Source organism: Lepus europaeus, chromosome 15 (assembly GCF_033115175.1).
Source record: "Lepus europaeus isolate LE1 chromosome 15, mLepTim1.pri, whole genome shotgun sequence".
NCBI classification, from domain to species: domain Eukaryota; kingdom Metazoa; phylum Chordata; class Mammalia; order Lagomorpha; family Leporidae; genus Lepus; species Lepus europaeus.
Window position 1 is genome coordinate 39,480,654 of NC_084841.1, and position 24,451 is coordinate 39,505,104.

The 24,451-nt window shown below is 37.3% G+C and overlaps 2 pseudogenes; both read left to right on the plus strand.

Moving 5' to 3' along the window:
- The window catches only part of LOC133774278 (nucleolin-like), a 65,828-nt pseudogene extending 59,923 nt beyond the window's left edge, over window positions 1–5,905 (plus strand).
- Window positions 5,906–20,011: 14,106 nt separating this feature from the next.
- Window positions 20,012–22,019, plus strand: LOC133774391 (ubiquitin-conjugating enzyme E2 variant 1-like; annotated as a pseudogene).
- Window positions 22,020–24,451: the final 2,432 nt, after the last annotated feature.

Consider the following 24,451-nt stretch of genomic DNA (forward strand, 5'->3'; position numbering starts at 1 on the left):
GCGATGAAGCCAGGAGCCGGGTACTTCCTCTTGGTCTCCCACTTGGGCCATCCTTTGCTGCCCTCCCGGGCCACAGCAGAGAGCTGGACTGGAAGAGGAGCAACTGGGACTAGTACCTGGCACCCCAACTGGGACTAGAACCTGGGGTGCCGGTGCCACAGGCCGAGGATTAGCCAAGTGAGCCACGGCACTGGCCGAATTAATATTGTTTAAATATCCAAAACTAGCAAAAGCAATGAACAGATTCAATGCAATCCCCATGAAAACAACAAAATTCTTCACAAAAATAGAAGAAAATAATCCTAAAATTTATATGAAACCACAAAGACTTTAAATAACATAGAAAGAATAAAGATTTAGTACTTCACTTCAAAACATACTAAAATACTATGATAGCCCAACCAACATGACACTTGCATATAATCAGACATACAGATCAATGGTGCAGAAGAGAGACCCCAAAGCACCATACACTTGTTGATGTCCAATTGGTTTTCAATAAATGCTCCTAAAATATAGCCACCTCATTAAATGGCCCTGAAAAACCTGAATATCCACATGCAGAAGACTAAAATTAGACTATCATTCTTTACCCATATACAAAAATCAATGTTAGGGCCAGTGCCATGGCTCACTTGGCTAATCCTCCGCCTGCGGCGCTGGCTCCCCGGGTTCTAGTCCCAGTTGGTGCGCCAGGTACTAGTCCCAGTGGCTCCTCTTCCAGTCTAGCTCTCTGCTGTGGCCCTGGAGTGCAGTGGAGGATAGCCCAAGTGCTTGGGCCCTGCACCCGCATGGGAGACCAGGAGGAAGTACCTGGCTCCTAGCTTCAGATCAGTACAGCGCTGGATGTAGTGGCCATTAGGGGAGTGAACCAATGGAAGGAAGACCTTTCTCTTTGTCTCTCTCTCACTGTCTATAACTTTCTCTCTGTCTCTGTCTCTCTCTCTCACTGTCTAACTCTGCCTGGCAAAAATAAATTAATTAATTAATTAATTTAAGAAATAAAAAAATCAACCTTAAATGAATCAGATGGAAAATATAACATTATTCAATTAAATCCTATCATGGCAGCATAGGTGAACTATGGGTTATCATGTTAAGTAAAACAAAACAGTACAGATAGACACATACCACATGTTCTCATTCATTCGTGGAAGCTAAAAAGGTTGATCACATGGAAATAGAGAGCAGAAGGGAAGTCACTAGAGATTAAGAAGCAGAGGTGGTGGGAGAAATAGAGGGAAAGTAAATAATGGGTTGCAAAACACACTGAAGGGACTGAAGTGATATAGTCCCGTAACAGGGCACCTATAGCCTCCAGTAATTCATTATACATTTCAAAGCAACTAAAGGAGAAGTGTTTGACATTTCCCAACACATACAAACGATAATATTTGAAGACATGGAATTGCTGATTTCCCTGACTTGACCCATGTGTAACTGTATTAAGTTATAATAAATCAGCCAATAAATAACTAAAATGTTATTTGCCTCTGCTCCTGACTCCAGCTTCCTGCCAGTAAAAAAAAAAAAAAGTTATTTGCCAACTATAAATAAAAACCAAAGAACCAGATTGAAAGAATCAAGAATATATCTTGGTAGAGGGTGGAGAAGACTGAGCTGGCAAACCTCAAGTTGGATTTTTATACAGATTAATCACTTGCAGAAAAGATATGTCAAGGTAAACTATTGACTGACATCAACCTGGATCATTTTACTAAAAACCATTCCTATTCCTGATGGGTTGAGAGTATTCAATGGCTGAAAAAGAATTTGGAATACATTTATGTTTGAACACAGTCATTCATTCAGAGTCAACTCTGGAACTGCCTTCCGCACTGAAAGAGGTGGTTTCTTAGTAATTCCATGGTTTCTGTTTTGATAAAAGATACAGAAAAACATTTTCTAAAAGAAAATCTGAGGAAGTGAGGAACTATTGAGTGGTTGTTCACTTATCTGATAAAAATACAGAATTTGATCACTTCTGGGAAATTCAGGATTACAGAGACTTGCCTTTCAATGTTATCTAATTACAGTTGGGAGCATCAGAGTGACAAGGCATGTTCTTGGCCAGCTCGGAGACAACAGCATGAAAAAGCCAAGTTATATTCTAATTTTAGTCTTTTATGAACACAGAAGGTAGCTTTTAGAATTAGAATTTCTACAAATATAGATGAGGATTAATATCCTTAAAGAAGGAAACAAATGAATAAAAGCTTTAAGAAAACACTGAAGACCAATTGGCACTTGGGATGTCAACAGCAAGAAGGGAGAAAATTTCTATTATAATAGTTATAGCTTTGGCTGCAACATAGAGCTTTTTCATTGTTATGATTTTTAACTCTGTAATCAGTTTATTTCTGACTGCAATCCAAGAGTTAGTTATTCGATACTTCTTAAATTACTAAGAGACTGAGAATAGAAAATTAACTTTCTGGGTTTTTTTTGGCCAAAAATATGGCCTACGTAATTTATTTCTGTATGATTTATTTTTGGCTTTGTTAGTTTTTTTTAACTTTTATTTAATGAATATAAATTTCCAATGTACAGCTTATGGATTACAATGGCTCCCCCCCCCATAACTTCCCCCCCACCCGCAACCCTCCCCTCTCCCGCTCCCTCTCTCCTTCCATTCACATCAATATTCATTTTCAATTCTCTTTATATACCGAAGATTTTTAAGATTTATTTATTTATTTGAAAGACAGAATTATAAAGAGGTAGAGGCAGAGAAGAGAGGTTTTCCATCTGCTGGTTCACTCCCCAAATAGTTCCAATGGCTGGAGCTGGGCTGATTTGAAGCCAGGAGCCAGGAAATTCCTCTAGGTCTCCACTCAGGTGCAGGAGCCCAAGGACTTGGGTTATTTTCTACTGCTTTCCCAGGCCATTACAGAGAGCTGGATTGTAAGTGGAGCATCTGGGACTCGAACTGGCATCCATATGAGATGCCTGGCACTGCAGGAGGCAGCTTTACCCATTACACCACAGTACTGACCCCATTAGTTATTTTTAAACTAAGTATCTGTATATTACAAGTGCTGGGAAAGGGTGTATATTTGCTTACATGAAGTAATTGCATAAATATGTAATAGGATAAAAATTTAAAATGTAAACCAATATATTTTTTTCTTTCCAGGTTGCTTCCATTAAACCCTGCACTCATGATGAGGCAGTAGCTAGGGATTATATGATTAGTCTTTTGGAACAGGGATGTGCCCCATAAAAGAAGTAGAGAAATAAGTAAAGTTCAATTTTTGCATTTTTATGCATTTGATATTAGTCTATAGAAAAAAAAATGAGAGCTAATGGTCCCAGAGAAGATGAAAGGTGGGATAGGGCTAAGGGCTGCAAAGCAAGGTACATGGTTTGGGAGGTAGAAACAGTCACTGACTTAAGGTCACAAGTATCCCTTATTTAAGGGATCCTGGCATAGAAAACTCTCCCTGCTCTTTGTCCTGTATTTTTATTCTGAGATGACTTCACAGTCATTTATAGTAATCGATATCACTTCACACTAGTTCAGTGAGGTTTTTTACTGCCCTCTCTCCATTGTTTTTCCTCTCCTTTCAGTCAAAACAATCTTCACTATGTTTTGGCAAGAAACACCCTGCATCTTACTTTTTGAACCATTTCAGTGGATGCAGAGATTGAAGGCTTAAATTTTGCTTAAGCTATTGATGGGCCAGCCATAGGAGTTCATTAGTCACAGTCACTAAGACATTCAGGCATTGTAGGGTTCACCTCAATAAATGCTGCTACTTAAAGGCAAACACGTAATGGAGAGTCAAGGACCCGATACTGCATGTTTCTTTCTAAAAGTGACATGTGCCACTTTTATTCATCATCAATTGGTGAAAATAAGACATATTCTTAAACCTAACTTCAAAGAAGCATAGAGGTTCATATCTTCCATGTTCCTCAACGTAAAAACTAGAAGTTGATCAATAGTCATTATACCTATCACAAAAGACCTCACTGGAAATTCAACCACAGATTCATTGGCATTTTGGATCCAAAAGTCTGTTCTTACATACTGGCTTGGTACACTGTCTTCTCAGAAACTGGGGAGAGAAGACTGAGTGACACTTCTTACTTATCTTTTCCAACTTTATTTTTTCATCCTCTTCCTGAGTCCATTATAACAGCAAACACTGATGCATTAATGTGAACATAACCAAGATATATTCAAACTAGCAAAAAGATCATAACTGAAATGTCTTTCCTGGAGAAAGAAATCAACTCAAACTGTATTGCCTTTGAGTCTTCCTGTGTTAGATCACTCAGGCTGCTATAACAAACTACCACAGACTGGATAGTTTACAAACAATAGATATCTGTACATTTCGAGCTATTGCTAGCAGCCAGGTGTATATGCTCTGGTAATTTGAGTATTTGCAGCTTCCTTCAACATTGTTTGAGCTCTTGTAGGCTCATCTGCACCATTCAGTACATCATCATAAGCCAATATCGGAGTGAAACTCACAAAGGCCGGTAAAAATCAAGGTGAGTCCAAGAAAACAACTCTTCCCCCAGAGGAGGTAGAAGAGGATAGTGAAGTTGATGAAGTGTCAAAAGATGAAGAAGATGATAGGTATGGAGAAGAGACTGTTATGTCTCGGAATAAAAGATAAGGAAGTTTCTACAACTCCAGCAAAGAAGGTGTTGGTTTCCTCAATAAAAAAACTACTTGCCACACCTGCCAAGCAAAACAGTGGTGACATCTGCCAAGAAGGGAGCCACACTAGGTAAATCACTGATAGCAGTGCAGTGATGTTGCCCCAACTAAGGAGGCAAAGAACAGTTGGAATGCCAAGAAGAAGGACAGTCATGATGAAGAGGATGGTAACAGTGGGGGGATGAGGTGAGGATGTACTTATGCCTGCACTGATGAAAGCAGAAAGGGTGCCCCTGCCTCAAAGGATGAAGATGACGAGGAGGAGGAGGAGGTGGAGCAGGAGGAGGGAGAGGTGATTCTGAAGAAGCAGAATGGAGATCACACCACTCAAAATAAAGAAATCTGCAAAAGCTGTTCCTGCAAAGCCGAATATTGCTGAGGCTGAAGATGAAGAACAGGATGTGGATGAGGTATATCCTGGCGATGAAGAAAAGGAGGAAGAAGAGTCTATCAAAGAAACATCTGGAAATTGAAAGAAGGAAATGATAAAACAGAAAGCAGCTGCTGAAGACAAGAAACAGAAAGTGGAAGCCACAGAATCAACTACAACTTTGAATCTATTTATTGAAGCATGAATTCTAACAAATCTGCTTCTGAATTAAAAACTGGTATCAGGGATGTTTTGATAAAAATTATCTTTCCGTTGTGGATGTCAGGGCTGGCATGACTAGGAATTTTGTGGATTTTGAATCTGCTTGCATACTGGGAAAAGCTTTGGAACTCAGTAGATTAAAAGTATTTGGTAACGAAATGAAACAAAACTGGAGAAACCAAAAAAAAAGACAGCAAGGATTGAGATGCAAAACCACTTTGGCCAAAAGTAACCCATACAAAGTCACTCAAGATTAATTAAAAGAAGTGTCTGAAGATTCCATCAATATCAGATTAGTTTGGAAGGATGGAAAGGAGAACTGAATTGCTTGTATTGAATTGAAAACCCAAGCTGATGAAGAGAACATCTTAAAAGAAAGCCATGGATCAGAGATCAATGAGCAATCCATTTCCCTATCCAACACTGGAGAGAAAGGTCAAAATGAAGACAATAGATGTGGAAAAGCTAGTACTTGGAGTGGTGAATCAAAAACTCTGGGTTTAAGCAATGTCTCCCACTGTGCTAACAGGTGGAACTCTTCAGAAGCATTTGAGAAGACAACTTTTATAAAAGCACCACAGAATCATAATGACAAATCTAAAAGACGCATTTATAAGATGTGTAACTTTATTAGATAATAAAGAAGATTTACATTAGAAATTGAGGGTGGAGCAGCCAAGTTGGAGTTACAAGCACCTCAGGGATTATCCACTGCAATATCCAACCATCTAAGATCTTATTAGTCAAAAGTCTGTCTGAGGAAACATGATAAGAACACTTGGATTGTTCTGGTTATGCAAGATTAGTCACAGGTCAGGAAACCAGGTCCTCCAAAAGGCTTGGTTTTGTAGACTTCAACAGTGAGGGAGTTTCCAAAGCTGCCAAAGAGAACATGCAAGTTGGTGAAACTGGTGGAAACAAAGTTGGACTGGTCGAATCTAATGGTGAAGGGTGGCTTTAGGGGCCACGGTGGAGGAAGTGGAGACTTTGGAGGCAGGAGTGGTGGTGAGGGGCCTGAAAAGGATTTGATGATAGATGAAAGGGGAGCAGTGTTCCAGGGAGGCGGAGGAAGTGGTGGAGACCACAAGCAACAGCTCAGAAGATGAAATTTGAATAGTTTCTTCTGCCGATCTCCCTCTTCCATTTCAACAGAAGGACTCAGGTTTTACTGTTTCCTGATCAATAAGTGAGCCTTTAAGGGCATTCCAAGATTCTATGCAGTTCTGCGGTCTACTTGGAAATCCAAATAGATACCATTTCAGGGGTGAAATCCTTGGATTTCAAAAACTTCTGGGATACAGAAACTTCTTAAAGAGATGACTTGTAGAGCTAACTTTAGAATTTGTAATATTTTGAATATATATATATATATATATATATTACTTCCTCCCACATACAAAGTGTTTTTTTTTTTACTTCCCACACTAATACGTGTGTGTGTGTGTGTGTGTGTTGGGGGCTTGTAAAGGAAAACAGTATACTTTATGATTTTTGCTTCAGTGATTTTTAACACCAATTAACAGATAGTCCTAAACTATGGTTAAGGAAAAGTGTATTTCTCTCAATTCTTGGTGTTGGGAAGTCCAAGATCATGGCACCTGTAAATTTATTGTCTGTGTGGGCATTTTTTGTGATGTTCTCACAAACAGAAAATCAGAAGGACAAAAGGGATGAATGATGTGGAACCTCATATTTCAGAAAAAATAGAAGTGTTGAATTCTGTCCTTTAGCCCCCAAGTAAGAGCACTGATCTCATAACCTAACCCTCATAACATAGCACCTTCTTCACACTCCACTTCTTAATACTCTTGCATTGAGATTAAGTTTTAGTATGGATTTCAGAGGGACATATTCAAAGCATATCACCTTCCTTATGTAGTTAGCCCATTCAGAATTACTACAAATTCAGCATCTCTAATTCAAAAACTTGAAATCCAAAGTGCTCTTAAACCCAAAACTTTTGGATTACCAGTGCTTGGAAAGTTTCAGATTTTGGAGCACTTCAAATTTCAAGTTTTCATGTGAAGGATGCTCAACTGATTAAATCTATGAAATTATTTCAAAATTTGAAAAATTCCAAAATCTGAAATATTCCTCATCCCAAGAACTTCAGGTAAGAGATACCCAACCTGTATTACTGCCACTTGTTTTCCTGGATTCGTGTTTTCTGAGATCCCTACTGCTATTTCAAAGAGACTTTACTTTGGGATCCTTTGTTTGATTTAGGGAAGAAGGTATCAAACTTTGGTTTCAAATAAGTGCGGAATATCAGTCCTTGTTTTATTGCAGAGGAAGCTTTTATTTTATTATATGTACCATTTTGCCTTAAAGTAAGTGCACTTTTCAAAATGTGGCTTAAATATGTTTACATCTATGCACTGCACAGAAACTAATTGCATCCTCTGGTATGATTTGGAAGACTTTCAAAAATAAGTGAAACATTAGTAATTGCTACACATATTACTTTCAAAAAGTAAAGGCAGGCATTAAGAATAAATTATGCATTTTAGAACAAAGTACACAGTCAGCATAGAATTGAAAGTGTCATCCTAATTGGAGTAAAAGGAAGACCAGGTAGAGATGCCATTTTACAAATATGTAAAATCCATCAGGATCCTCAGATTTCTACCACTGAATCCTCTCTATCAAGGCACAAAGGATTTCATCAAGGTTCAGGAAAAAACCTCCAGAATCATAGTTCAGACTGAAATCTGGCACCTCCTCTAGCACCAAAACCCTTCTTTGCTGATAGTGCCTGGGAGTTTGTCCTTCTGTCTGCATTCCCAGAAGTATTCAGCATCTGCTATTGCCAGTGTCAATATGTATAGCACATTTCCCACTGGACTGCTTAATAGTTTTATATCAAAGCCCCATTGTGACTCATATGGTAAGAGAAATCTGTATCACAAGGCAAGGAAGGCTGATATGTATAATAATTCTTTTAATTCTATGTAAATAATGAGAAATTTGAAATACACAGACATATTGAAAGATTACTTCAGGGATTGGAATTGTGGCACAGCAGGTTTAGCCATGACCTACATCATCAACAATCCATTTTGGAGCACCACTGAGTCCTGGCTACTCCACTTCCTATCCAGCTCCCTACTAATGTGTTTGGGAAAACAGTGAATGGTGGCTCAAGTACAGATACTTGTGCCCTTACCACCCAGATGGGAGACCCTGATGGAGTTCCAGGCTCCTGGCTTCACCATAGGCCAGCACTGGCTGTTCCAGCCATTTGGGGAGTGAAACAGAGGATTGAATATCTCTTTCTTTTTCTGTCTCTACCTCTCTCTGTCATTCTGACTTTGAAATAAATAAAATAAATCTGTTGAAGAATATGCAAATAATGGGCTCCCACTAAAGTGTATGCCTTGACTTCTAACATCGGCAAATTTGTTTTACTCTTTCACATTGAGGAGAAAAGGAACAGAAAAGAAAACATCCTCCTCCAAAACTTACATCAATTGCAAACCCAAGCATGCCCACTTTCTTCCAATAACAGAAAATACAATTAGTTATCAATTTTACTAAATTTAGTTATTATTTCTAGTAGATCATTTTATTAGATGACATAGAACTTTCTAAATACACATAATCATGTCATCTATGAATTGGAGCAGTTTTGCCTCTAACTTCCAAATTAAATGCTTTACAACAGTGTAATAAGAATTTAAAAATAAACAAAATTGACAACCCATTGGCCCAACTAACTAAAAAAAGAAGAGAAAAGACCCAAATCAATAAAATCAGATATGAAAAAGGAAAAGTAACAACAGACATCACAGAAATAAAAAGAATCATCAGAAGGTACTACAAGGACTTGTATGCCAGCAAACAGGGAAACCTATCAGAAATGGACAGATTCCTGGACACATACAACCTACCTAAACTGAACCAGGAAGACATAGAAAACCTAAACAGACCCATAACTGACACAGAAATTGAAACAGTAATAAAGGCCCTCCCAACAAAGAAAAGCCCAGGACCAGATGGATTCACTGCTGAATTCTACCAGACATTTAAAGAAGAACTAACTCCAATTCTTCTCAAACTATTCAGAACAATTGAAAAAGAGGGAATCCTCCCAAATTCTTTCTATGAAGCCAGCATCACCTTAATCCCTAAGCTGGAAAAAGATGCAGCATTGAAAGAAAATTACATACCAATATTCCTAATGACATAGATGCAAAAATCCTCAATAAAATTCTGGCCAATAGAATGCAACAACACATCAGAAAGATCATCCAGCTGGACCAAGAGGGATTTATCCCTGATATGCAGGGATGGTTCAATGTGCGCAAAACAATCAATGTGATACACCACATTAACAGACTGCAGAAGAAAATCCATATGATTATCTCAATAGACAGAGAAAGCATTCGATAAAATTCCACAAACTTTCATGATGAAAACTCTAAGCAACTGGGTATGGAAGGAACATTCCTCAATACAATCAAAGCAATTTATGAAAAACCCATGGCCAGCATCCTATTGAATGGGGAAAAGTTGGAAGCATTTCCACTGAGATTTGGTACCAGACAGGGATGCCCACTCTCACCACTGTAGTTCTGGAAGTTTTAGCCAGAGCCATCAGGCAAGAAAAAGAAATTAAAGGGATACAAATTGGGAAGGAAGAACTCAAACTATCCCTCTTTGCAGATGATATGATTCTTTATTTAGGGGATCCAAAGAACTCTACTAAGAGACTATTGGAACTCATAGAAGAGTTTGGCAAAGTAGCAGGATATAATATCAATTCACAAAAATCAACAGCCTTTGTATATACAGGCAATGCCGCAGCTGAGCAAGAACTGCTAAAATCAATCCCATTCACAATAGCCACAAAAACAATCAAATACCTTGGCATAAACTTAACCAAGGACGTTAAAGATCTCTACAATGAGAATTACAAAATCTTAAAGAAAGAAATAGAAGAGGATACCAAAAAATGGAGAAATCTTCCATGCTCATGGATTGGAAGAATCAACATCATCAAAATGTCCATTCTCCCAAAAGCAATTTTTAGATTCAATGCGATACCAATCAAAATACCAAAGACATTCTTCTCAGATCTGGAAAAAAATTATGCTGAAATTCATACGGAGACACAGGAGACCTCGAATAGCTTAAGCAATCTTGTACAACAAAAACAAAGCCGGAGGCATCACAATACCAGATTTCAGGATATACTACAGGGCAGTTGTAATCAAAACAGTATGGTACTGGTACAGAAACAGATGGATAGACCAATGGAACAGAATAGAAACACTAGACATCAATCCAAACATCTACAGCCAACTTATGTTTGATCAAGGATCTAAAACAAATTCCTAGAGTAAAGGCAGTCTATTCAATAAATGGTGCTGGGAAAACTGGAATCCACGTGCAGAAGCATGAAGCAAGACCCCTATCTTTCACCTTACACAAAAATCCACTCAACATGGATTAAAGGCCTAAATCTATGACCCAACACCATCAAATTATTGGAGAATATTGGAGAAACCCTGAAAGATATAGGCACCGGCAAAGACTTGGAAAAGTCTTGGAAAATCATAGTTCAGATTGAAATCTGGCACCTCCTCTAGCACCAAATTTTTACATGTTGTAGAACTGAGGATTCTCAGTAAACTGTGTTGGTGTCGTGAACCCAAATATTCTAAGTCAATTCAGGTGTAAAAGAAGGAAATACTTTCTTACTTTCTGAATATTTCTGAAAATTGGAAAAACCTGGTGTGTGTAGCATAGATGGTTAGAAGGGCTAGAAGAAGGGCACTGAGATCATGCTGAATTCAAAGGCTAAAAAAAAAAAATTTAAAAAGCATGGTATAGGTTGATCGGGTAACTCACAGTAACAATCTCATATGTGTGATCACTGCTTGGTTACAGACTAAGACCATGAAGACATAAGGAGGCTATCCCTAAGGGGAACAAAGTGTATCAAGATTAGTTTAGCTGAAATACAAAATGCAATTCTTTAGTTCACAGGAAGCACCTCAGGAACAGTTCTTGAGATTTCCCTGATAGTATTCAATTAGGGGGGCTGATAAGGGACATGTAAGGCCATTGGCTCCAGCTATAGCTGTTTCCAACTTAGTTTCCTACTTACAAATGATATTAGAGTGCAGTAGCTGAGTCTCCCAGATGACAAACACTAACAGTAAGAGACAAGTCCTGCTTCCAATCCATCAACATCTTAGGTGTTCCTTCACTGGTAACTAAACATGCAATAAATTATCCCTTGGTCTGCTATAGCCAGCTAAATATTGTCATTATGTGTAGAAGAAAATTGCTAGAAACTCAGGATTTTTTAGTTACTTCTTCGCTTAAGCATTAAAAGTATGCTATAAATATGATCCATCTGAAATTGATTTCATCTTTGAAAATTTCCTTTAAAATTGCAAGCAATATATCAAATAATATATACCTAATATGCATAACCAATATTCTCATTTGCAAGTTTGTCATATCATTTACAAAGTATATATTTTTCTATAATTCTAATATGCTTTGGAAGCTAATTTGATAATATTTTTAAGATAGTTAAAATTTCATTCACTGCAGCCAACATATCATAGGATCCTTTCATTATTTGACAGTTTTGACAGATATTATTGATTTGGCCAGTAACTGCAGCTAACTAGAAGAGGACAATGTGACAGTTTTATGTAACAAAAGGCACAGTGTCATGTCAACTGAACTAAATGTTGCACAAAGTGACAGTCGGACAAAAAATCCTTTCAGACTTAATTTTCTGCTTCATTTTTTTTCCTACCATCAATACATAAGGCAGTGCAGTAGGTGACACAAATTAGCAGGATAGAGCAAAAGGTCTACCCCTTCCTCTGTGGCTATACTTGACTTATTCCACCACAGAGTGGCAATTATTTTTAAGGTGAATGAACAAGAAGAGCAGCTTATAGTAATCAACCTACCCCTATAGGAGAAAATATATCCCTTATCAAGTTGCTTTATATATTTCACCTAGGTGGCTTTTGGGAAAAGATGAAAGGAAAAAGTCCCCATCTGCTAGGTCATGCCTACAAGACACATTCTGTCAAGTCTTAAAAGCAACAACAGCTTTGCCTGTGGGATACCTATAATTATTATGCGGGGCAGCCCAATGCCTGCTGCAGTTCATTGTTCTGCTAACACAAGACGGAATGAGAACAGTGGCTCCAGGCTGTGAGTGGATAAAGTGCAACTTTTCGATTTTGCTCTTCCAAGGATCCTGCATTGTGTGAAGTCCATGAGTGACATCTTTGGCTTTCCTTGGGGCTCAGCAGATTGAATCAGTCATGCTGAGTTAAACAATGAGTGGAGGACATAACCTTAGCCACGTCTATCATTTTTTTCCTCCTAATTCAATCTACGTTTAATCAATGAAAGTAATTTCTTGTTTGTTTAAGTCTCATATCCAATGTATCTTGAGGATTTTGAAGTAGTACACCTTCACTTTGACCTTACCTGCCTTTTGAACTTCACCTACTTCATCTTAATTGGGATTTGTAAAACTGGTGGGCAGAATAGGTATGCAGTTGAGTTCTTTTTGCGATTACCCTGACTTGTACTTATAATAAAACATTGGGAATAATGTTATCTAAATGATAAGGTAGAGAAAATATATTACCGAAAGGAAAATAATGACAACAGTAAAAAAAAAAAAAAGCTAAATTTGAATGCTCAGAATAAAACTTGAAATAATATTTACAGGAAAAAACCACCTTTGGTCAAGTTCTCTGTTGCTCACTTTATGCTCATGGTCCAAAGGTTGACTTTCAGGCTATCACTGCATCAGTTGCTGACTTATGCAAGTTCAAGGTCTTTATTGATCGCTTTAGCAAGTCTTAATCAAAATCCGTCTTCCTTTCCACTCTTAGTGATTAAATAATTCTGAGAGAGCTTGACACCAAGTCTCACTTTTCATAAGTTTGTAGAAAAGTGCTGATCTAAACATTTTATTACCTGTCAATTGTCAGGCTGCAAAACAAACTGGAAGATAAAGTTTGGAGAAAATGGGTTTACTTGAACATACACAATTAATTAAATGCCATGATAAAGAAGAAATATTATCATGAAGCTAAAAGTAGAGACAAGGTTTTAGTATTTTTTTTCAAGGCTGCTATTGCGGAAGTGTCATATAGAAAAACAAAAAAACAAAAATCCTTTATAATAAGTACAAGAGAAACTCAGTGAGACAGGGGTAATTTGCTGGAATAAAGACTGGTTGAAATCGGTTTGGAAAGATCTGGAACGTAAGACTTCCTAACAGGAAGAAACACTGTGACTAAGAAATATAAACTCCAAACTAAAATATTGATTTGGTATATTTTTGAAAATTTAAAATAAACTAAGGCCCTTAGAAAAAACTGGAAACAGGAAGCTTAGATTTAAATTTCAAAAGTAAATTCAACACATTACTTCTCATGAATCTAATGGGGAAAATCAAAGATATTTCAGTAATAGTTTGATTTTTGCATAATCTGGCTAAATATTTCAGCAATATGAATTACATTAGTAGTTGAGAAGAACAAGTTTATTTAAGTAAGATATGCTTGTTTGACTTTTTTTTTCACTTTTTGATTCTTTCATCTGACATTCACTGATCACTTATAGTATATTGAGCAATACAATAAATAAGAAAATAGACCCAGTTCTTGAAGAGGTCATGGTCTATTCAAACTGTATTTTATCTTGTAAAGGAATAAAATTTCACCATAAAAAACGCTTCAGTGGGCAGTCATTGTGATGTACCAGGTTAAGCCACTGTTTGGGACACCTGCATCTTATGTTGAATGAGTTCACACTACTCAGTGCTCTCATCCATCTTCCTTTTCCTGTGTCTGGGAGACAGAAGATAATGGCCCAAGTATTTGGATTCTGGCCATCAGCATGGGAGCCTCAGATGGAGTTCTTGCCGTCTGGCATGGACCTGGCCCACTACTGGTTTGTGTGGGCATTTGTGGAGTAAACCATCAAATCAAAGATCTCTTTCTCTCTGTCACTCTGCCTTTCAAATAAAGAAATCCATGTAGTAAAACATGCCTCTGAAGTGTTAGCTAATTTCTGATTAATGCAAAAAGCCAAATGAAGTCTTTCAGGCACCTAGGTTCCCAGTAAGAACTCTATGTAGACATATCTATCATCTGAAATCCACTTTTACTACATCCCAGAACCTCCTCACTCGATAAAAGCCCTTACAGTTAAACTGAAGTGTAAGTAGAGACAAGATATGTTTCAAACTGGTATAATAAAAATCCAGGGTTATGTATGAAGTTCAGTGGGAAGTCAAAGCAGGATACAGAAGTATGCCATAGCAATGCAGCTATGACTAAATATGGAGATGACCTTTTTATAGGGGTTTTGGAGTCTGTATCTCAGGTGAAAGTATACAAAATGGTTCCTGAAGTGACTGTTGAAGCCATGAACCATTTGTAATTTGTTTTTATGTGTCAACTTAGAAAAGATAACTTTCAATTTTCATCTAAACTGTTATATGACTTCACATCAACAGCTTTAGCTGATAGTATTCCAGTTACTCTTTCATTCTCAGGTAAATTCCCAATTTCTCCCAGAGAGTCTATCTGGTTTTGGTTGTGAGTCCTACCATATAATTGACTTGTATTGGTTAAGGAAATAAAGTTTCATTACATTTTATGTGAGACAAGATTTTGGTTTATGCCTTAGTTCAGTTCTCGATTGTTAGAATAGAAATTTATAAATCTGTGGACATTGTTCAGCTTTTTGTTATTTTCAGCCATTTAAATAAATGCAGACTTTTCTTTTCAGATGTGTGTGTATGTGAGTGTCTATGTACTGAATGCACACACAATGCATATATGGGTGGATGCCTCCCCTGTGTTCCATGTTAATCATTACTACATCAAAAACGAATGAATTATTTAGCAATGGGTCTGAATAAAATTTCTCAAATAGATAATAAAAAATAAGCAATCAAATTAATAAAAATTACAATTTAATACTTTATCCCTTTTAGTATTTTTTTTTGTTCTAGTTAATACTACTCGTTGAACTCTGTAATTAACACACAATTATTCTTAGGTGTTTAAATTTAATTGAAAAGTGATCCCTGTTAAATATAAGAGTGGGAATAAGAGAGGGAGGAGATGTACAATTTGGGACATAATCAATCGGACTTGCCCCAAATGGTGGAGTTAGAAATGTGCCAGGGGATTCCAATACAATCCCATCAAGGTGGCATGTACCAATGCCATCTCACTAGTCCAAGTGATCAATTTCAGTTCACAATTGATCACACTGATAGGTCTAAGAGTCAAAGGGATCACACAAACAAGACTAGTGTCTGCGAATACTAACTGATAGAATAAAAAAGGGAGAGAATGATCCAACATGGGAAGTGGGATACACAGCAGACTCATAGAATGGCAGATGTCCTAAACAGCACTCTGGCCTCAGAATCAGCCCTTAAGGCACTTGGATCTGGCTGAAGAGTCCATGAGAGTATTTTAGGCATGGAAAGCCAAGACACTCTGTGAAACAAAACAAAACAAAACAAAACAAAAAAAACCAAAACAAACAAACAAACAAAAAACCTAAATGAAAGATCTCTGCAAGTGAGATCCCAGTAGAAAGAATGGGTCATCAAAGAAGGAGGTACCTTTCTCTGAAGGGAGGAGAGAACTTCCACTTTGACTATGACCTTGTCTAAATTAGATCAAAGTCAGCGAACTCAAGAGGCTTCCATAGCCCTGGAAACTCATGACTAGAGCCTAGGGAGATTACTGACGCCATAAACAAGAGTGTCAAATTGTTAAGTCAATAACAGGAGTCACTGTGTACTTATTCCTCATGTAGGATCTCTGTCCTTAATGTGTTGTCCAATGTGAATTAATGTTATAACTAGTACTCAAACAGTATTTTTACACTTTGTGTTTCTGTGTGGGTGCAAACTGATGAAATCTTTACTTAATATATACTAAATCGATCTTCTGTATATAAAGATAATTGAAAATGAATCTTGATGTGAATGGAATGGGAGAGGGAGCAGGAGATGGGAGGAGTGCGGGTGGGAAGGAATTTATGCAGGGTGGGGGGAAGCTGATGTAATCCATAAACTGTACTTTGGAAAATTATATTTACTAAATAAAAGTTTTAAAAAAATCAGCATGTTCAGAGGATGTCTGCACTCTCATATTTGCTGTAGCACTATTCACCGTGGCCAAGATATGGAATCAACTCAGGTACCCATAGATAGATAACGGGATAAAGAAATGTGGTATATCTGCACTTTAAAATATTAATCGGTCAAGGAACTGAATAAAATCTTTTCAATTTAGGTATATGGCTGAATCCCGGGGATACTATGTTAAGTGAAATAAGTCAAGTAAATAAAGAAAAACACCAAATGCTCTCACTTGCATGTGGAGCCCCACAGTGTTTATCTCGCAGAAGTAGAGAGTATAACAGTGGTTACCAGAGACTAGGAAGGGTGCCATGTTCAGGGATAGAGAGAGAAATGGTTAACAAAGGTACAGTTGGAAAGGGTGAATAACTTCTAATGTTCTGCAGTGCAGTAGGGTAACTATAGTTGACAACAATTAATTTTGTATTTCAAAAATAATAGAAAGGATTTTGAATGCTCACAACACAAAGTAATGATAAATATTCTAAGTGATGCATATGCCAATTAGCCTGTTCTTGTCATTGCACACCAAATATGTGTAATGAAATAACACAATTTACCCCATGAACATGTACACTTATGTGTCAATATAAAATTTAAATAATTTTTCCATTTTAAGCATTTTTCAGCTTTATTGAGATATGGTTGACAAAAATCATATATATTCAGGATCCATCACTCACACAGCTACCTTTTCCTTATGAGTGAGAATACTTAAAATCTACTGCTCCATTATTAAATATCAAGCACATGAGGGTCTTCAAAATTTCTGGAAAAATTTGTATTATGGAAAAAAGTATGTATGGATTTCAAAACTTATTTGTACCAAAATACATACTCTTATGAACTTTTTAAAGTAAGCTTACATAAGTACATAATGCATGGTTATTAACTATGACTATCATGTTCTGCATCGGGTCTCCAAAACTTACTAATGTACCATTTTACCCATTTTAAGTGTACTGTTCAGTAATAATAAGGATATTCACATTTTTTACGTCTTTCATCACCATCCATCTCTAGAACTCTTAAGATCTTCCTGGTCTGGGGCCAGCGCTGTGGCACAGTGGGTTAACGCCCTGGCCTTAATCGCCAGCATCCCATATGGGCGCCAGTCTAGTCCTGGCTATTCCTCTTCCAATTCAGCTCCCTGCTGATGGTCTGAGAAGGCAGCAGAAGATGGCCCAAGTCCTTGGGCCCTTGCACCCTTGTGGGAGACCCGGAAGAAGCTCCTGGCTCCTGGTTTCAAATTGGCTCAGCTCTGGCCATTGCAGCCATCTGGGGAGTGAACCAGCAGATGGAAGACCGCTCTCTCTCTCTCTCTCTCTTTCTCTCTGCCTCTCTGTGTAATTCTGTCTTTCAAATAAATAAAATAAATCTTTAAAAAAATGCTTTGTATCCTCATAGAAAGCAATCAACACTTTAAAAAAATCTTCCTGGACTAAAACTCTAACCCAACTCAGCAATAACTCCCCCATTTGCAAAGTTTTTACCTAGGAATAAGAAAGTGAATATGTCGCTGATGGAATAAAGGGAGAAATGTTCTTCGTCAAAATGCAATGTGCTCCAATAGGAGGAGTGAAATTCATCTCATAGCCCTAGCTCATTCTATTAATTATCATGTTGTTCTCAAATGATGATTATTGTCTTGGTCTCATTCTGCAGATCTGTGAAATGGGATTACATTTTTTATCGCATGGGATCCAGTGGGGCTAAGTGTCACCAGACATTCAGAAAAATAAAGCTCTCTAGATGTGAAAAAAAATTATTTATATATATATATATCCAATGGTATATCTTCTTCAAAAAGGTTACCATTAAGGGGCTCGAAATTCGCTTTTAGAAATGACTATTCTTCATAAATAAGAGTGTTAATTGTTAAAGGAACAACAGAAGTCATTGTACACTTGCTCCCCATGTAGGACTTTTGTCTTTAATGAATTTTACTATGAGAATCGATCGACTGCAAATTTTCTTCCCAAACTGTACTCTATATGTTGTGTATGTGCGTGGGTGCAAATTATTGAAGTCTATGCTTAGCATGGAGTTGGTCCTCTGTATATAAAGTTAAACTAAAAGTGAACAACAATGAAGAAGGAGATGGGAGAGAGAGGAAGGTGGGATGGGAGTTGGGGGTGGTATAGGAGAAAGAACCACTATATTACTAAAGTTGTATCTATAAAAAATGTATTCATTAAATAAAAACTTAAAAAAAGAAATGACTAGTCTATTGTATAGTGATTCAAATTAATAATAATGACCCATCTGGATAATTGATTCTGATTACATCTAATTTTTTTGTTCTGTGTTTTTTACTTTTTGATTTGGAGATATTGAGTTATTCTGGAAGCAAAGATGCAGAATGCAATAGCACTGATTACCAATCAGTTCACTCAGACAGATGATGAGCAAGTTAGAGTTTGAAGTTTTTCTCATCAGGATGCTTTGCTCAATGAAAGGTGAGCCCTTTCTTGGTAACATAAGCCAGTCAGCATTGCCATTTTCACCTACCGAAAGCACTTCAATGTGGAAATAAGAACAAGCTCATAAGACAGAATTGACCCTAGGATGGAGGGTTTTTTTTTTCCCTTATTTTCAGATATATTGCTGGCTGGTCCTAGATTCTTCCACATTCCAAGTAGCAACTGGGAATTTCCCTACTAATCAGAGAGTAATCCAAGTATAGGGAATTAAATTCTGGGACTGTTGTTCAATGGTAATTAAATATATATTAACATTTGTTAAACATTAATATGATTTTTAGCATTAATAATGAATTGAGTCTCTAGGTAATTTTCCCTGATAGAGTAGCATGGGAGTAAGAAATTTGAAGTATCTGCTTCTAGTTATACTCTAAAACATCTTTTTCCTATTTATTCATTATATTCATTTACTACAAAGATTTTAGTCCCCATTCAGGAAAAAGTAAGCTCCACTTTAATTGTAAGTCAGAATTGAGAAGTTTATGGTGTTGACTATTGTTGCTTCTTTTAAACTCTTCAACTAGCGTATGAGAAAGACTAACTTTTTCTTCACAAATTGATATGAATAGTATGCTGCTCCAAGCTTGATCTTCAATGTTGTCTCAATAGTTCTTAAAACAAATTATCCATTTGTAAAGTGCCAATCCTTTTGGAGTTTTGGTCTCATAAAATTTTCAGAAAGCATCAATATTTTCACCATTCTTCTACTCAAGCATCACCACAAATTTAATGCTTAGTCTTACTAAATTTTAGCAGAATTTACAATACTCTGAAGGAGTCTTTTTCAGCTGAATTCTTTTTCTTAGTTCTTCAAACTAGATCCTATTTAGACATGTTATAAAATGTTAGTATTAGTTTGATTTCATGCAAAATAGCTTCAAAATTTATAAGTTTTTCATTATATGCATTTCCATTAACTTTTTGAAGATCCTTATGTGTGTATCTTAGATAGAATATCAGTTGCCCCAAGAACTATTTATTTATTTAAATCTATTAAAATCCACTTGAATGGCAGGGTGACAGAGAGAGAGAGAGAGAGGGACAGAGAGAGACAGAGAGAGATATCAGTCTTTAACCACTGGTTCATTCCTTAAATGGCCACGACCACCAGATCTGGGCCAGGCCTTAGCCAGGAGCCAGGAACTCCATCTGTCCCACCTTGATGGCAGGAACCAAAGTACTTGGGTCATCTTTTCACTTCCCAGGCACATTAGCAGGTAGCTGGTAGATGTGGAATAGTTGGGATTTGAACTAACACTCCAATATAGGAAGCCAGCATTATGATCAGTTTAGCCCACAGTGTGACATCACAGGCCCCACCAAGAACAATTAATTAAAACATATATTCATCATATTCATCTCATTTGATTACCAACATCAACTTTATCTCATAATAAATCCTTGTCTATACCTGTATCTATTTTTGGTTAAATTTTTTCCTGTTCCACTGAACATTTGTTCCATTACTGTGTCAACGCCAACTATGAAAAATACAGGTGTTTTGGTACATTTATTTTGGGAGAGAGAGAGAGAGAGAGATCTTCCATGTGCTGATTCACTACCCATATGCCCACAAGAATAAGCCCTAGATCAGGCCAATGCTCGGAGCCCAGAACTATGTCCATCTTTCCAGTGTGGTTGATGAGGTCCTAAGCACTTGAGCTAATATCTACTGCTTCCCAGGATGCATTAACAGAAAGCTGAAACAAAAGCAGAACAATTGGCACTCTGATACGGGATGCAGGCATCCAAAATGGCACTTAACACACTGTGTCATAAAGCTCACACAAAACTTTTAATTTTTTTTCCAAAATCCCTTAATCATTCTTACAATTTAAAATTATCTGTAAGACAGTTTCTATTTATTATAATATAAATGCAAATCTGTAAATAAAATCTCTCATGTGGATTTTTATAGACTGTCATATTTCCATGCTAATTTATAGATATCAATTTTCCCTGCTGAAAAAGGTGAAAAATCTTCTGAATTCCTGTGAAATCCTGAGTTTATTTCTCATGTTATCAATCCCAGGGTTTGGTTGCATTCATCGCATTATTCACTCACTTGCCAAAAAGATAATTATACCTTCATTCAATATGTCATAATAATGTAACATTAAAAATTAAGAATAATAATTAATATAATAAGAGCCAACCAAACAAAATCCTATAATATCAAAGTAAATAAATGGATAATCTTTTGAAAAAAAATACACTGCAGTAGCAAACACTGGCTGGACTAAAAGGAAAAATTGAAAAATGGCACAATAGTAAATATCAATCATATGTATGGATATGTATTATAGAGAATGATATGCAAATAGATTATTGTAAATTCATGATACTAACACACAGGAAAACTCAAATGATTTGGATAATTTTCTCAGGAAAATGCATCAATTCTATCTAAAAGTGTAATAAAATTAAATAAAAATTGAAAAACGTGAACTTGTCTTAAAAAATTCTATACTCACAAAAATGCAAATGTCATTACAAGTGATTTATAACAAAATATTTAAAACAATGTTCCAAATTTATACGATTTTCTTTTTGTAAAGGAAATTAGGTACAACACTAAATTATTCTTAGACTAGTTATAATTAGAATATAAAACTATGCAAGAAACACATTTGATTAAAATATCTTTAATAACAATGCAAGATGGCAGTTACCACTCAAGGGTAAATGTCCCTTGCAATTTCTCACTGTTGGAAGGATTCAAAGACAGCCAGAAAAGAATAGGAGCTGGCACACTTAGCTGTGATCTAGCAGATGAGGGAGACATGATACTTACAAGATGGACAGAGGTGATAACTAGGCTTCCAAGAACAATTTACAAAACCCAAATATACAGCCTTAAAATAGATTGTGGACTTAAATATCCAGAAACACCCCCTCCCTTTGTATGATTTGTAGAAAAGTTAGTATGAATGGAGTTAACAGTTCTAACAGGGTGATGGAACCAAGAGCCATATCAGTACTAGTAAAACGGCAGAACTCATACAGCACCAAAGTCTGCTGTGAGAGTTGCGGCACCTGCTGACATCTGAAGAGAATACAGAGCTCCCTCAGCCACCCTAAGGACAGTGCTACAGTAACTAACCAGGGAGGTCAGGCACAGGCCCTGCCTGCCACCCTGCTGTGTGGTTTAAGCAGTCTTCAATTTCCACAGCAGTAAATTCTCTAGGTTCATCTTATCGACCTCAAAGTACTGGAAGTGGAACTCCCATTTATCTGAAGATACTGTAAGCGACACTAATGCTTTTTGTCCATTTGAAATATATAAGTTATACTATAACATCGTCTTCTCACGTGTAACCACTGTGCACACTTCCACGACCAAGCATTCGTATTTAAATTGATTCCCATCATCACGGGTGGGACACAGTCAACTGAACCTTGAAAAGACGCATCACACAGGCAGCTTGCTGTTGACTACCTGGCCTGGGTCTGTGCTTTCTACCCTGCCCCCAACCCTCATCAGCCCTCCAGCTTAAGGTGCCTCCTTAGAATGGAGGTGAAGGTTTCAGGAGGCAGCCCGTGGGACTACTGTTGGGTATTGGGGTGCTTAGTCTGCACCCGGATTTTTTTTTTTTTTGAGTCTTAAATGGTGCCTGCTCCAAGCCATCTTCGCGTCCCCCCTCCTCCACTCCCACCCTTGGCGGAAGCATAGATTGGTGACCCCTCTGCTCCCTTCTGAAATTGGACTTTGATGAGGAATTCAGGGCTTTCGCTGTAACTTTCTTCTCCACCTGTATAGAGGGGTGGTGCTTTTCTTTCCTCCTCAAGGTCCTTTGGGCACTGTCACCACCCAGCATCCCCGTGCACTTCCTTGCTTTGGCCAGAAGCCATCAGCGAAGGATGGAGAGTCTCCAACCTCTTTCATGGAGTCTGGGAACCACATTCACTCACTCTCCACCTCTCTTCAGCCGCTGATGTGTTCTTGCAGCCCAGGGTCTGAAGGAGTGACCAGAACGGCGTCAGCATGGGAGCTCAGACCTGCCAGCTTTCCAAGTCCCTGGGGAAAGGCTACTGGGAGGCCCTTCTGCACACAGGAGCTCTCTGAATTGTTCTCTTTACCTGTAATTGTTTTGTTTTTCTTTTTTTAAACTTTTATTTAATAAATATAAATTTCCAAAGTACAGCTTGTTTTTCAAGATTGAAGATGTTTTCAACAGGGCTGTCGCTTGGTCACTTGTCCTTGTAGTGCGTTGGGTCTAGTTTGGAATCAGACAACTATAACAAAAAGAACCTTCCATCCGTGCACCTTGCTGCTGGTGCTGCAGCCTCTCTCGGTGTTCGGCAAGGACTGAGAAAGAACTCGGGGTGCATGGCAGATCCCCGAGGTTGGCGGGCTAGGTTCCCTGCACACTGCTACGTTTTCCCACTTTCCAGTCAGAACCGCTAAATGCTGAAATGTGAAAGCGTACTGAAATAAAAACAAGTCATGGTGTCCCGAAAAAGAATGTTAAGGCCAACATTCTATAAAAATGGCCCTGAAAATCTTATTTAAGGGGCTGGTGTTGTAGTACAGGGAGTTAAGCGGCTGCCTGTGATGCCCGCATCTCATATAAGAGCCAACTAAAGCCCTGGCTGCTTCACTTCCCACGCAGCTCCCTGCTAATGCACCTGAGAAAGCAGTGTTAGATGGTCTGAGTGTCCTGCCACTCATGTGGGAGACCCAATGGAGTTAGCTTTGGCTAGCCCATTGCTACCATTTGGGGAGTGAACCAGTGGGTGGAAGATGTCCCTCTCAGTCTCCCCCTTTTCCTTTCTTGTCACTCTGCCTTTCAAATAAATCACTACAACTTTAAAAAAAATAAAATCTTAGTTAAATTTATAAAATGCAGTCATAATTTAAAAAACAATTCTCAGTAAACAGACTATTTTCCAGTATTAAAAAATTTCATTAGTTTTAGAAAATATTTTAACATAATTCATTACATTTAAAAATTATTAAAGAAAATATAGTCATTTCATTCGATGCAATGAGGGCATATAAAATTTTAAAATCTCTAAGACACAGATATAAGAGAAAAATTTAATAAAATGATAGTTTCCACTAAAAGCTATAGAATATATAATGCTTAGTTGTAAGTCATTAGCAGCTTTCCCTTTAGGAAGGAAGCCTACCTTTCCATCTTCCATTCTGCTGTGCCCTCCAGGGCTTGCCTGCATAGAAAGATGTACAACAGAGCAATTTTATCAAATCAAAAAGTACGTTATAAGTTCGTTTCAGATAAAATCCATGTGACTGATCATGGAAAAATGCAAAAGAATATACATACAAACAGCAAAAGCTAAGATGAGAAGGTAGAGTTTTTTCTAGATTTAAATAAATTTTATAATTCCATTTGTCTTTTCTATATCAATAATAACTAGAAATAAAATTGGACAAATGCATTTGTTGTGTCATATTATAGCACATATAAGATGTTCAGAAATAAATGTAATGAAATGGGTTTGGCAAAGTATGACATAACTTTAGTATTTATTTGAAATACTTAGATAAAATTCAACTAATTCAGTTTCAA